General features: G+C 42.6%; 1 protein-coding gene across 7 annotated transcripts in view; it reads left to right on the forward strand.

The window, feature by feature from the left end:
* Positions 1–14,474, forward strand: part of DCUN1D3 (defective in cullin neddylation 1 domain containing 3) — a 26,007-nt gene continuing 11,533 nt past the window's right edge. For 2 of the 7 annotated variants that reach the window (XR_008232786.1, XM_052772435.1), the window contains exons 1-2: positions 1–90; positions 10,941–11,016. The gene's annotated coding sequence lies outside the window, so the exon portion shown is untranslated. Of the gene's footprint in view, positions 91–5,763; positions 5,886–5,918; positions 6,018–6,452; positions 7,349–7,546; positions 7,571–8,394; positions 8,583–10,940; positions 11,017–14,474 lie in introns of those variants that run through there. The other 5 variants (XM_052772438.1, XM_052772437.1, XM_052772436.1 and 2 more) reach the window with 5 other exon arrangements.

Raw genomic sequence — 14,474 nt, forward strand, 5'->3', positions numbered from 1 at the left:
CGTCGCGGCGTCGCCGCCGCCAGCTGACTGACTGCTCACCCCCGGAAGTGATGCAGGGAGGGGGAGGCAGTCTCGCAGGGAGCCGCGGAGGTGAGTGAATTGGACCATGTCTCTTCCCGTCCGCGCCGGGCTGCGGGCGCCGCGGGCGGGGGGGGGGAACGGGCGGGCGGACGAACGGGCGGGCGGACGGCGACGGGAGCGGCAGCGGCGCGGGGCTCGGCCCGGCCCGGCCGGCAGCCTCGGCGGTGGCGGGGGGCCGCCGCTCTGCCCCTCAGCCCCGCCAGGGCCGGTCGGGCGCCGGGGGGCCCCGCGCCGCCGCCGCTGCCCCCTCACGGCGGGCCCCTTCCCCCCCCCCCCCGCCCCTCCGGCCCGGAGCCGCAGCCCGCCCGGCCTCCCGCGGCTGTCGCCCCCCCTCCCGGGGCTGGCAGCCGCCGGGACGACGGCCCGCCGGTACCGGCGTGCCTGGCCCGGAGCCGGAGCCGCCCCCGGTGCCGCGGCGCGGGGCGGTTCCGCTCGGGACGCTTCTCCGGGTGGTGTTTGATGGGTCTCGCTCCGTGCAGGCCGGTGCGGCGGCTCGGCGGGCGGGCAGGGAGCCTGCCCGTCACTAGCTCGTGTGCCCCGGGTAGCGGTGCTGGGTCGCTTCGGGGGGGTTTCCCCTTATTTTTTTATTTTGGTGGCGTGCCCTCCGCGGGGTCCTAAACCGTTTCTTGACAAACCACCTCTCTGCGTGCGGCATCGCATCCCTTCCAGGGCTGAGGAGATCAGCTGCTTTGTTCAAACACTCCTCGGGCCCAGCCTTTACACGTGTAACGCTAGAAGGTGTATATTCGTGGTGTTTTCAGAAAAAAAGGCAGAGAGATAAGATGTAGAGCGATTTATTTCCCAGATAGTTCTCGTAATCTGAACATACCACCTCTGCACAGCCACTTTTCTTGCTTTAGCTTTCAGTCCCTCTCCTGAGTATGTTTACCCTTCCCGTGAAAGCTGCAATCTGTGTTAATCACTTTACGCTTTCGGGCTATGGTGGTTCTAATAAGCCACTCAAAACAACTTAAATTGTAACTTGCATAATCAGTGTTTCAAGCAAATATTGGTTGAAAGAATATGCCTTTCCTATTAGTGCTGTGGTTGCTGGAAAGAATCATTGATCATCTTTTAAATAGTGAACACTGCTGATACGCTGTCCTTCAAAATGTTACATTGATAACTGAACAGTCTGATGCCAAGTATCGGAATACAGCATTGATCCACAGCTGGTAACTTAAATGATAATGTCTGCCGCATAATTTAAAGGGGTAATAGGTTAAGTGCTCTGAAAAAAAAAGAGGTATATCTGTACAAACAAAAAGCACAGAACTGCCTTACCTTTAGAGGCAGGCCTCACTGGCAGTTGCAGTTGTGCTGCATGGTCTGTCTTTTTTGGGGGAGAACAGTTGATCAAAAGACATCTCTTCTAAACACGTTCTTATTATCTGTTTAAGAGCCTCTTTGTTAAACAGTTGTTATGTAACTACAGTATTAGTGTTTTATTTGGGCTAGCAATGGGAAGAGAGAATGTCTTGAGTACTGGTGTTTCTCGAGTGCATCTGAACACTGCTGCATGTTTCCCTGGTAAAAGATAATCCTCAGAAGAGGAAGTGTAGTCCCATGGTTAAGAGTGTATGTGAAAGTAAAGAAATCTGACTTCATGTTCTTGTCAGTTCTGTAATTTGTCTTTAAAATCTTCCCCACACAGGTGTGTGTTAGTGGTCTGTGGAAAACCTTCATAGCCCTTGGAAAGGCAGCATGCAGTCTAAAGCAAAGATTTTCTGCACATCAGCAGAAAAAGGAGAGCTTGTGATCTGTGTTGAATTAGTTCAGATTTGCAAAGTACAACTCGCTTTACAAACTTGCTGCAAATATCAGCTCTTGTAATGATTTCTGAAATTCTGATTATTTACTAATAGCAAGTTGTATGCAGGCATGAATGATTATAATCCTTAAAAAAATTTCACAAAGCTATTAATGGGGGAACTTACAGCTTTGATACTACTTGGCTGGTCAGTGTGATGCTTTTGAAATTGCTTTCATCTTGAGGCTGATAGCCTGCAATATGATCTGTAATCAGCTCCTGGATCTTTACGGCTGGGTTAGGTGCCTTCTCTGCACAGTTTCTTGTTTTGTTTTGGAGTTGAACATTGTTGTGTTCATAACGAATTCTAACTGATTTGTGTCAGTAGTTCTTATAATTTGTTGATCTTGGAAATTCATTCATAATTACATCTTGCTTCCATTTAGCATGAATTGTATTTAAAAAAGGTGATCAAATGAACTGATGGAGTGGCTTTGAGAGAAAACTAAGAACAGCTCTTTTGGAAGACCATCACTGAAATTAGTTAAAGAAATATATATTGAGCAAGAGGGGCTGCCAGACAGTTTGACAGACTTCTAAGACAAAGGGACTTCTTCTGACAAATTTATGTGTGGATGAGGAAGAGGCTTGGTTCTGCTGCTTGCTTTGGTTCACCTTAAGGAACAGGAAAAAATCCTCTATGTTGTGTGTACGTGTACTGGGGCAGGGGAGTATAAAGTAGATGGAAAGGGGGTGGAAGAATGGGGGATAGACATGACTATTCTAAACTTGTATTTCTTCACGGCGGAAAACGATGTAAAGGTGGTTTTGGATATAAAGGGATGCACAGCTGCAAGTCGGCAGGAGTGCAAGTCCCCCAGTACTGCTCAGAACCGTCCCACGCTGTAGCACTTGGTTTTCTTTATTGGTGCTGGGGAAGTGTTGATAAACTTAATTTAGAGCCTTGGAGCACTATAAAATCCATCATGGTGGGGTTCTGGCAGTTTGTAAGAACTTGCAAAGCACAGAAACAATGTTATTGTTCCATTAGGCACTTGGGTCTGTAGTAGTGAATGTAACAGGAAAACTCTGCTCTGTGTAAGAAGAGACTGTAAAAATAAAGGCATAGGGTGTTAGAAAAACAGTCCTTTCTTTCATCCTCATTCTTAAAAATAAAGAAGGAGCTGAAGATTGGTAGCCAGAAGTCTTGGAGACTGGAAGAACAATCTGTAAACACTTGAGGGATTTGGTAGTCACAAGAAGATAAAAGGGACCCCCCTTAACAGCCTTCATCAGAATTCCCCGACTGGGCTCCTTCTCTCTGGCTGCTTCTCCCTAGGGGTCTGCATCTTATCTTGCTGGCTTCCTTTCCTCTATTTGTCTCTGACTAATAGGCTTTGTCTTCTGGTTACTGGAAGTCTAATAATTTCTTTTGCCTCTTCCCCCTCCTCCTTTTAAAAATACTAAATTAAATGGCTGTAATGTTTTGCAGATTATCTGCATTGGTGACATGGATTAATTGTATACTTGACTTTAAGTTATTCAGCAGTAATGACAGAGTAACTTGACTCAAAACAATGGTAATTTCATGGCAAATGTTCAAGGCAAATGTTGCATTCTGGTAAAGAGCCACCTGCAATTTACCCCCTGTAAACATATGACAAGAGTAAACTATCTGTGCTAGTTTTCTTGGTGTTTTCTATACAGTAAGTTGTCTCAAGTGTATCTTTTGAAACAGTTGGCTATCTCTTATCCCCCCCCCCCCCCCCCTTCTTTTGACTCTAGTTTGAGTCAGGTAATTACAGATCTGGGTTGAAGCCTTCTCAGGGAGTGATCAGAAAAGCCAAGACTTGCAGTCGTGCTCCCATCGTTCACTTGTACCTTGACTTCACCCTTTCATGGGAAGGTTTTGTGGAACTGCTCAGCTATCGGTAACTGGCTGTTGGTGAGTGAGTCTGAGAGCCCCAGGGGCGATGGTGGTTGGCAAACCGAAGGGGAGCTCTGCTTTCCCTTGCACAAATGCCAATATTCTTTATGATGATGTAAGGAGGTTCTTCTTGTCACATGTGGCTTTGGAGTGACAGTTTGGTTAATGTTTTTACTTTCTGATCTCAGTGTTAACCAGAACAGAGCAAATAGGGGAAGAGAAAGTGAATCAAAGCTTCTTGCCTAGAAGATAATCAGAGAACTAACCCATTTAGACTTGTCATGTCTCCATTTTATCCATGTGTCTTGGGGGGCAGCTCTCCAGTCCAATGATCTGCATCTTGAAGGAAGCAGAAAATCTGCATTTTAGGTAAAAGTTATTTGATTGCAATGATTTGCTACTAGAAGAGTGACGGTTAGGGTACAACTTAGCTGTAAGTATTAAAGAACTCTTTCACAGAAGTAGGAATACTGTAGAGAAACCAACAAAAGCATAGGTGGTAAGACAGGATTCCAGTGAAGAGAATGAGCTAGTATAATCTTCAGAAAGAATAGTTATAAATGCTGTCTGTGACATCTGGTTTGTGAAAGACAAAACTTACTTAGCAAAATGTGAGAATGCTGTTACTGACCTCCTGTCACAGTTTGTTATTCCCGGAAAGTCAGACTGCCAAAGACAGTATGACAGTCATAGTTACTTGTTGTCTCACTTTTCCTATTTAGTGGGGGTTTTTTTAAACCAAAAGTATTATGTGCTTGTGAAAAATACCAGTCTTATTTTTGCATCCATGTAGTAGCAGAAAGTGACAGTTTTTAGTTCTTACTCCAAAATTTTTTAGTGTAATACGACTTTTCCTTCTGCAGCTTGGAGACATCTAATGCAGTCAGTCTTATCCTTTTGTTTTAAAATTGAAGGGGAGGGAGAAAAATCGTCTTAACGCCTATGATTATGGCAGGTGTGTGTAGCTTAGTAATAGGCTCACAAACACAAATGTCCTAGAACTTGGTTTTGGTCATATGCTGACTGTTCAATATTTTCATTGCAAATGAGTCTGTACAGAAAGCCTCAAGTACTCCGGATCAGCACATAAATGGGCGGTCTGGAAGTGCCGAAGGTCTGATGTATACCAGCTTCAAGCACAGTTACCTGTGCTTGGAGTTAGTGATTATGTCTCATGAAGCACAGGATAGATACCTACACACCTTGCATCTCTTGTGAGACAGAGTGGAACCAAGGATATGTGAAAACTTATTAATAAAATGTGTGTGTTGGTTGAAGCTGCCACCAGATTTCTCAAGGAGAGCTGAGAGTCTGTTACAACTGATGACCTAAGCTCAAGTACTCAGAGGAGCCCCTTTGAAGCTGTTGATACAGTTAACATCTAAATACTGCAGCATCGTTTGTACAGTGTGAAGTGTTAGTGTCATTCACTGTAATAGGGAAGTCAGGACTCAAATCAGTAGAGAGAACTAGGGTGTCTGCAGGTGGCTTTGTGTATTTTCTGCTTTAAAAACTGCAGTCAGTTTAAAAATCCAAGCATATGCTCTTAAAGCGCTTTCAGATGTCAGTCCGTTCACTTAGAACAATTCTTTGTACATAACTTAAATATGATTCCAGTATTTACGTGGTCAGCTGGTAATGAAGTTCCTACACAACTGCATGAAATGAGTGATTCTTTTGGCTGGCAGCCTGTAAACTATGTTACACTTACTGAGATGGCTTGCAGGGCTTCTGTAAACTCTTTGTGAGCATCTGCTTCCAGAAGTGATCTTATGAGGTGGTCTGGCTCTTGTCTTTAGACTTGTCCCTTCGCTACCCTGTTAGGCGGCTGTATGGGTCACGGTTCTCACAGCTGCTTTGTGCTGGAGATGGGACATTGTTAACCAGAGCTGCTGGAAGGACTTCTTTTTTTTGTGCGATTGGTGTGTTTTCTTCATTGTTGAGAGCACTAAGAAATATAAAGTTGTTTGCTTATTACAGTTTAAAGCATATCTTATTATTACAGGAATCACTTGATATCTGCCTGAATTATATTCAGCTGAACATAATGGATGAAGGTGCCTCATCTGCTTCAAGGTGAAGTCTGCTAGCTGAACTCAGTGCAAAAGAAAATCTGTGCACACTTAGGTCTGTTTAAATGTTTTTTTTCCATTGCAGAGTGGATTGTAGACCGAGGTGGTTTTTCAGAGTTATTCTGGTTTGGCTACAGCATAGTTGCAGTTTTCCGTAGAATAATTTATGGAATTGACTGAGAGCAAGGTAAATATTTGTAGGGCAGCTACTTTCAAGTGCTTACAGCGGGATGCATCTGTGTCAAATATCTGAGGGTCATGGTTTCTGTTGGTCCTATAATCTGCAGTTTTGCTGTAGAGAAGTGAATCTGTTGTGTTTGAGCACAGAGTAGCTCTTCCCCTGGCATGTGCTGTTTTAATTATTCATAATACATACTGAGGTACTAAAGGTCTATCATGCTGTGCAAAAGTTACAGTGTACCCTGGAAAAATACTGAAGGATTATTCTTTTACAATCCTTTGCTCATTAAAGGGAAGAAACCCACAAACCCTCATTAGATGATTCTTTGCTTTTTTGTAAGTGCTGGACCTTGAGAATTGTACAGCCTTTGGCAAGGATCAGAGAGGGATCAAGGGAGAGGGGGAAAATGGATAGTTTTTAAATGGATGGAGATGAATCGCTCAGTGACCAAATCTTTGGTTTTTGAAGGTGGTAGATTCAAACTCATCCAGGGTTTGAGTTATGTGCAGTGAAATAAATGAGTTCATGTCTAAGTATGTACGAGATAGGGGATCGGATGGAATCTGGTTGGGGTTCTGGTTTCGGCTTTACTGAAAACTGATGGCGTGATCTTGAACAGCCACATTGTTTGGCTGCCTTGATTTCCCCTCTGCCCGTTGTCTTGCTCATAGCCTAAATAGACTTCTCAAAACAAGTACTGCTGCTGTGTGAATTAGTTCATTAATATATTTACATTACAGAAGCACCTGAAGGCACCCTTCTAAGATTATATGCTATTTAGCTAACTGGACTTGGGTTTGCTCTGTGAAAATACAATAATCCTAACAAATCATTCCACCCACCTAATAAAGTAGGATGAAGCACATAATAGGAAAGGATTTAAAACTTTTTAATGGGGCCAAGTGGAAAAACAATGAGAAGTAATCGGTAAGTAAGGTATTGTGTGGTTAGAGAATATAAAAGAAAGGGAGGGATTCGAGGATGATGCATATGTGTGCTGAAAAAGCTGCTTAAGGAATGTGTCTTCCATGAGAGAAAGTAGTAAGGTGCCTTTACTCTCTCTTTCCCTATAATTTTTCACATTATTATTCATTTTTTCTTAAGCTAACCTTGTATAATTAGCTGCACACAGTGAACTACAGATCCAAAACATCTATTCCATTTTTTCTTAAGACTTAAACTTGTTGGAGTTTGAACATGAAATGTGGTGTCATGCCCTGTGTCTTAGTAGGGTGTCTTCAAGAGTGCAGAAAGCAGGTTTCTTCTGCCCAGAGTCTTGAATGGAAAAATCTTGACATCCCAGCCCTGGACTTGAAGTCACAGCACACCACGTCAAGGTGCAGTTGTTTAAGAGATTTTTGCCAGCTTCCTGGCGACTGTGGGGCTTCTTCTAGGAAGAGGTTTGGTGATAGCTCTGGTTCTTGGCACTGAAAGCTGGCCCAGCATTGTGGACTGTAGAGGTGGTGAAGCAGTTTCTGAATCTATTGTTACTTGAATTTTTTTTAGATATTTTTGGACCTGCCCCTCTCTTCCCTTTCCAAACTGGTTAAGCCTTTCCGGTATGGTCTTTCTCAAAGAAGTCCACATCACATCTGAGAAAGTATTCGGGCTTCCCACATACACGTTGTCTGGCTTGGTTTTCCCATTGACTGCCATTTAGCCTTCTGCCAAGTGGCAGCCAAAACTCTGCATGGTCCGTTTTTGTGCGTCTGTATAACTAGCTTCTGTTCTGATACAGGTGTGTTATGTAGAGACAAACTTTACCCAGTTTGATCAGATTTCTAAATCTGGTTTGTTTCCAAAGCTCAAGGTGAGGTTAATCAGAAATAGTTTGTTATCCTGATTTGGAACAGATTGACAAAGTTCCCATCTGTATGCCCCCAAAATCATAAACTGGCTGTAGTTCACTGAAAGGTGCTTGAACTGCAGGAAGCCTGACAAACTAATAATTCATTTTAACTAATTGCAGCAGGACTTTCTTGCTTTTAGACTTTCTCTGAAGTAACTTTGCATAGGTGTATTTCTGCAATAGAGGTGCAGAGCAGATCTGTGTGACTGACTGGTGCTTGCACAGCGCTTGGTTAGGGATGTGGTGAGGAGTCTTCTGGGCTAATGAAACCCCATAATGTGCCCATTGTGCTGGAGTGCTTTTGCTGAGAAAGTTTCGTTGCAGGTTGTGACTTGAAATAAGCAGTTTCCATAACGTGATGGCTTTGCTGACCGAAGCGTCGTTCATGCTTTAACACTTCACCAAGTGCTTTGGCACTGTAGTATAAAACTCTTAACTGCACAGTAAAATCTTCCATGTGCAGAGCTGATCCTCTCAATTTCTGCCTGCTGAAGAGGGAAACGATGTCACTAATTCTTCACTGATTCCCCACAGAAAAGCAAAGAAAGTTGCCTTTTGTGAGAACGCTATCAGCTTTTACTCCTGGAAAAGCTGCTGAGGACGTGTCGAGGGTGATAGCAGCTTTGGCACTGCAGTCTTCTGCAGTGTGATCCTCCGTGCACCAGTGCTCAGGAGAGCCAAAGTCACAGGGGGGAGTCAGACACAGGTGCAAAAAGAGGCAGGTGAGCAAAACAAAGGCCTCCATAATCCTGAGGGTGCATGCCATTTACTTATTTTCCCAGTGGACTGCTGAGTGGGATCGCTAATGAATGATGCGGGCTGTTTTCTGAGTTACTGTAGTGTGACGCTCCTCCCATGCCAGCAAAGGGGGATGCTTGGTGATTGTAGCATACGGCTATACCTTGTAACCCTGACCCAAGGACTGAATTAAAACCTGTGCCACGAAAGTGTTGATGCTTCTTTCCACCCCCGCCGCAGTCACCTTGTGTGATTTAGGATGAAGTCAGCCACAACGCATTGCTGTGCTATGATAGCCTTTAAATGCAGACTTGAAGAGCTTGTTTTTTTAACTGCTAACTCATACTAACTTTTTATTCCACATCCCATAATTGTGTTGTCACACACTTGCTACTACATTAAAAATTAAAAAAAAAAGGTGAAATGGGCAACTTGGTAGAATAAAAGTAGTTAGAATGGGGGAAGAACTGTAGCTAGTGGTTCTAACAGATGTTAAAATTTCTGGCTCCTGGCTCCAGAGAGCGTGTGTGTACAGGTCAGCCAATGTGGAAACTACTTCAAACAACCTGAAAAAGTTTGGCTTTTGCTGGGTAGGGCTGAATTCCATCAGATTCAGCTTCTTTTGAACTTGAAATAAGTGTTTGCTTCCAGTATGTGCTGTAGTCAACTGGAAATTTAGATTTGGTGGATCGTAGATTTCTTCCAAAGAAATACAAATCTGTTTGAAAAGTAGTTAGTTTGTTGCATAAAGTTGCCATGACAATGGTTTTTAAAATGTGAAGTGTAAGATGTTGCCTCTCCTCTATTTAAGCAGGCTCCTGGGGGAATGAGGCTGCACAGCGCCCTGTGTCCCGCCTGTCTCTTCTTTCCTCCCCCAATGATTTATAGAAGGAATTATTTAGTTGCAAGGGGCCAAAAGAAATTAACATAGAAGTGCCAGATGTTGCATTTTCTTATAGAAAGAAATCCAAGCTAGTGGTTCCACTGCGATAGAGGCAGGAACTCCTCTGTTCCCGTACACATTTAAGCTGGCTGGTGGCTGTGTTTCCCACACAGGGTGTCCCTTTCAGGAATGTATGCTAAAAGAGCTGTGAGGCTGTCAGAGGGGCCAAAAGGGTTGTTGTCTGTGTGGAAGATGAGGTTTGGAAGTGGAGGATCTAAATGCAGAGTGAAGCAGGCTTTTTGGACTATCCACCTCAAAAGTAAATGCCTAAAAATGGATCAGCGGAGATATGTTTTTGCTCCGTGTGTGTGTATTACGGGTGAAAGTACCACAGTTTCTAGGGGTTTTGAAGCGTTTTGGATGCTGTTCCCTGGGCTTTTAAAAGCTTTTTTTAAAAGCTTTGATCTGAACTAGGCTTTATTTGTTGGTCAGATTTGCCCTAATCCACGTTTGGGGAAAACTTAACTTCTGAGGAGATTGACATGTGTGATAAGGAGGTGTTTCATGGTTGTCTTCCTACATCCATTCCCTACGTTCTGCTGAAGAAAACACTGAACAAGCTAATGTTCCCACTTGTTTCCTAAGAAGTAGGTCTCATGTAAAAAGTAAGTATGCAGAAAGGCAGCTTTTGATCACCTGTCTGCTCCCTAGATGTACTAAGAGCTGTAAAAACAAGATGTTTAGTGTTTCTGTTAGTATGGTAGAGCAGAGGAGCTTTGCCAGAGCTTTCTTGTTTGTTTTTTTCTAGATCAGATACAAACAGAGGTGTTGACTAGGTGCTGCGGTTGTAGCTCTTGCTACACAAACCAGACATTCCTTTGTCTGTCATCTTCTCTTCAGAGCTTTGCAGTTATATAGCAGAGCTGGGAATTTAAGAGAAGTGAAGTTGAGCCAGCTCAACTGAACATGGGAAAACAAACATGGAAAAGAATGTGCTAGAGAATGAAAAAAGAGAATTACTTTTCTAGACCCAAATTATGCTTTGCTAGGTAGCAGCTGTCTGGCATTCACAGATTAAACAGCCGCTTAGCTAACATGCATTGACAATGATAGCATGTCCTCAGTTTTGCTTTGAGTGCATGAAATGAGGAATTAACTCTCCCATGCTGAAAGCCATAAAAGTATCCGGAAGTGTGTGTTTACTCCTAACAAACATTTGAACTTGTCTGTTGTATTCAGTACCTGATCTATGCTTTATATGACAATGCAGTTTTAATGGTGTTAATGCTACTTTGTAAGTCAAAGTGAAGTAGTTTTATAAAATGACTCTTTGAACAAATGGATTTTGACTATGAAGTGTTTTATTAAATGCATAGTTGCTTCTGAGCAATTTGGTGCATTTTATGGTTTTCATAGCCCCTTCTAAATGTAAAGATTTGTGTGGTCTTTTGTCTTGCAGCATTCCATGTGGAACCCTGGGAGCCTGAAGGAGGCTGTGAAGTTAGTGGAATGATTCCCTGTGTAGCTGAAACTATGTAAGTATTAGATGTTTGCTTACAAGATCACTTGCCCAGCATCAACTGTTAGAGCAGCAATTGCTTCTGGTTCAGCAGTTGCAATGATCCTCTCATCTCTCCCCAATGGAAAGTTGTGTATATCTGTTCAGAACTGGAAAAAGATGGGGCACCTATGGTATTGTTCCCTACCCTGAGCTATTTTAGAAGTCATGTATTGCTGTCCACTAAAAGGTAGATAATGCATAGTGAAATTCTGTAAAATTGTTACAGACTATGCTCAAGCGTTTGTGAAAAGTTGAGGCTGGGTTGAGGTTTAGCAATGTTGTCTTTGCCTTATCTAGTGAACTGCTACTTGGGAAGTGTTTTAATGGTTGGCTGAGCTGTGTCCCCTTTTGTTATGAGATTCCCTAAATTTGTATTTGAGGTGTTCTTGAATGTATGGAGATGTTTTTCCTCTTCTCTCTTGATACTTTCTGTGTTTTGAAACTCATTGTAAATACCTTCTGATGCAACACTTTATTAAACGGCATAATGCTTGGCTGTGTGTTGTTATTCTCTGGATGTATCCAATAATTTCTATTACTACAATAATGTTGGTCATTAAAGAAAAATACAGGGTTACTTAAATATCTCCTTTGCACCTTCTTTCCTCCTGTCAGCTCTCACCCGCTTCAGTGCCGCTGTTTTCAACTGTGCCATGGTGTGCTTCTATGACAGAGAATTATTACTGAGTCACTTTGTTGTTTTGCTGCCTTCAAATCTTGGGTTGCGTGTGATCAGGTCACTTGAAAATGGAGAAAAAATCATTTCCTTACAGCACTTAAAAAAACCCCAAAACAAAACAAAAAGCCCCACCAGGCATTAGCAAGGTCTTTCTAATCTCTAGGTTTTCCGCCTTATGTATTGGGCAATACGGTTCTACACATCCTTTGTTCTTAGAGGGTGGCTTTCCTTTAAATGGCTGTATTCACCAGCACTAGTCTTCCTGTGTTTCCAGTTCCTTACTCCCTTCTAGAAAGGAGCAGAGAACATCATTGTTGATCTCTGCTTTGCAGTTCCTGTTATGTGGAAGATGGCCTCATGGGCATCTTGGTGATTCATATTTACTGTAGGTTATTGCTCAATACTTGTCTGAGTAATCAAACTTCTTTGGGAGTACTGCATCCTGTAGTGCTGAGTACGTTCCAACCTTAGCCCTGAATTTTGATTTTTTTTTTTTTTTTTTTAGTAGAATGGCAAAACTAGTGGTCAGCACTGCCTTTTGTGTCTCCCTGTTATGTTGTACAAGCCTGTTACAGTAATTTTGCTCTTGGGATCTGATTTTTTGGGGAATTGGTGCTTTGCCACCAATCCAGTATAACCTTTGGGTACACAAGAACTTTATACTTGTAGTTCCCGATGCAGCTGGGATCCTCTGCATGTCCTTGTGCTCACTTAACTGTAATCGGCATGACCTACCTAGACCTGACATTTGCTTTGCTCTGTAGTTAAATGAGTAGTTCTGTTTGCTTTCCTGAGAGTGCTTTTTCATACTCCTTGAACACGGAGTTCAGTGCAGCTCCTGATGCTGCAATTGGATCCTCTCTCCAGCCTTCCTTAACAAAAGGGCCAAGTTCTCCCACTTGTTTCTATCTCCTTCCGAGGCTCTTGTTCCTTTCATGCCTTGAAACCTGAGTCATGTAGGAAGCGGAGGTGACTAGTAAGTGAAGTGGATCCAGCTCAGTGAAGGCGTTTTATAAAAGGGTAACTGATGGAGCACCAAAAGACTTTTCTCTTACAAAACCAGATACATGTGCAAACTGCCAGCAGATGCGGTCTGGCTTTTTATTTTCCAAGCTGGTTTTGCTATTTTTGAGGTAGAATGCTTCAAAGTATCTGGCACATGGCAACAAGTTTCCTGTAGTAGAAAAGTGAGGAACTGCAGCAACTGCACTTCAGTATGGTCTAGCATTTGTTCATAACAAGTAGGATTGTGCTCTGAAAACCTCCTTGGCAGGGAGGAGGAAGGAAGAACTCCATTACTGCAGGGAAGAGCAGTGCTAGCAAAACCCAGGCAGTGACTGTTCAGGAGCAGCAGTCAGCTCCTTGTAAGGCAAGTAGGTTGGAGTACAGAAAACGTGTTTGTTAGAGGGGTACGCTGCAGGGGATGTGGTTAACTTGCACTCTATGGGTTAATGTTAGTGTGTTTTCCAGTGGTTTTTCGAAACAGCTGTTGGGACACTTCCTTGCATACAGGTGTTTAATAATGCTGGCTGACCTTCCCTCTGTATTGTAATGCCATCTTTTCGTGAGAGCAAATGACAATAAACCGTCTGTTGCATCACATTGGTGATGTCACTTTGTAGACTTGAATATTAGATTATCATCATTAATACAAGCCGTTGCTTAGGAAGCATGACAGCATGAATCACTTTCGTTAGGAAAATTTATGGACAGAATATGTAAGTTAGTCTTGGAAACTGACTGGTTTTTTTTTTTTAAACTTTAAATTGGGATTCCTAAAGTGAATTGGATTAATCTCTGTCCATTATGCTGTGTGATTCAACTACTACCAGCTACTACCAGCTACTTTAGAGGAAAGTACCATTCACTAATAGGCAGCTGTTCTTTATCCTGCCCGTAGGGAAAAGCTGTTCCAAATCCCCAGCAGCTAATAATTGCTGTTATGTGTTTGAGCAGAAAGTTTCATAAACTAGCTAAACTCTACTTTAAACTCTAATACTAGTTTTCACTCAGGATTTTTTTAATTCTGTTTCTTTACTTGCATGCATCTCTCTAAAGAAAAACTTAGCCAAAGTAGTGTTAGCTGCCTTTAAGAAACTGATGAAAGAACAAGAATTAGTGTAGATCGAGCATTTGAATTCTGATTAATTTAAGGGCGGGGGGTGGAAGGAAGACTGGTATCTGGGAATTAATCACTAAGCAGTAATTTACACTGCCTAATAATATCCTGTTTGTTTTGGTGTAATGAAAAAATGACTGGTGTAGACTAGAGAAGACAATGTTGCTCAGATGCACGGCAGCACAGGAACTAGTGCCAGGCTGTACTCTGCAATTCACAAAGAGCTGTGAAGTACTAAGGACCAGTGAAATTGTCTTTTGGGTTGTTTATGTGGAAATGCATATTTTAATGAAACCTTTAAAATACAAATGAATAAGAGATTGTTCTTGAATACGTTAAATTGAACTTTACTTGCCTATAAAAATGATGCTAGAAAGTTCATCTTTAAAGCAGTTTGATGAAAGGAGGTACCAGATGTTTGTTCCTTCTGCTGCTTAAAAGTAGATTTTTGTTAGTTTTGTTTGTAGGTTATAGGCTTGAAAAAAGGGATTGGGTAGGGGAAGGGCCAGGTAGTTGAAACCAGCATTTTGGCTGTTGTACTAGCAAAAATATTTTTTTTCTCATGAAACTGCATATGTGCTGTTTTGCCAAAACAGGTATAATGGCTGAGAGAAGGTTTATGTTTGTAATCCTA

This window comes from Harpia harpyja, chromosome 21, assembly GCF_026419915.1.
Source record: "Harpia harpyja isolate bHarHar1 chromosome 21, bHarHar1 primary haplotype, whole genome shotgun sequence".
Taxonomy (NCBI): Eukaryota; Metazoa; Chordata; class Aves; order Accipitriformes; family Accipitridae; genus Harpia; species Harpia harpyja.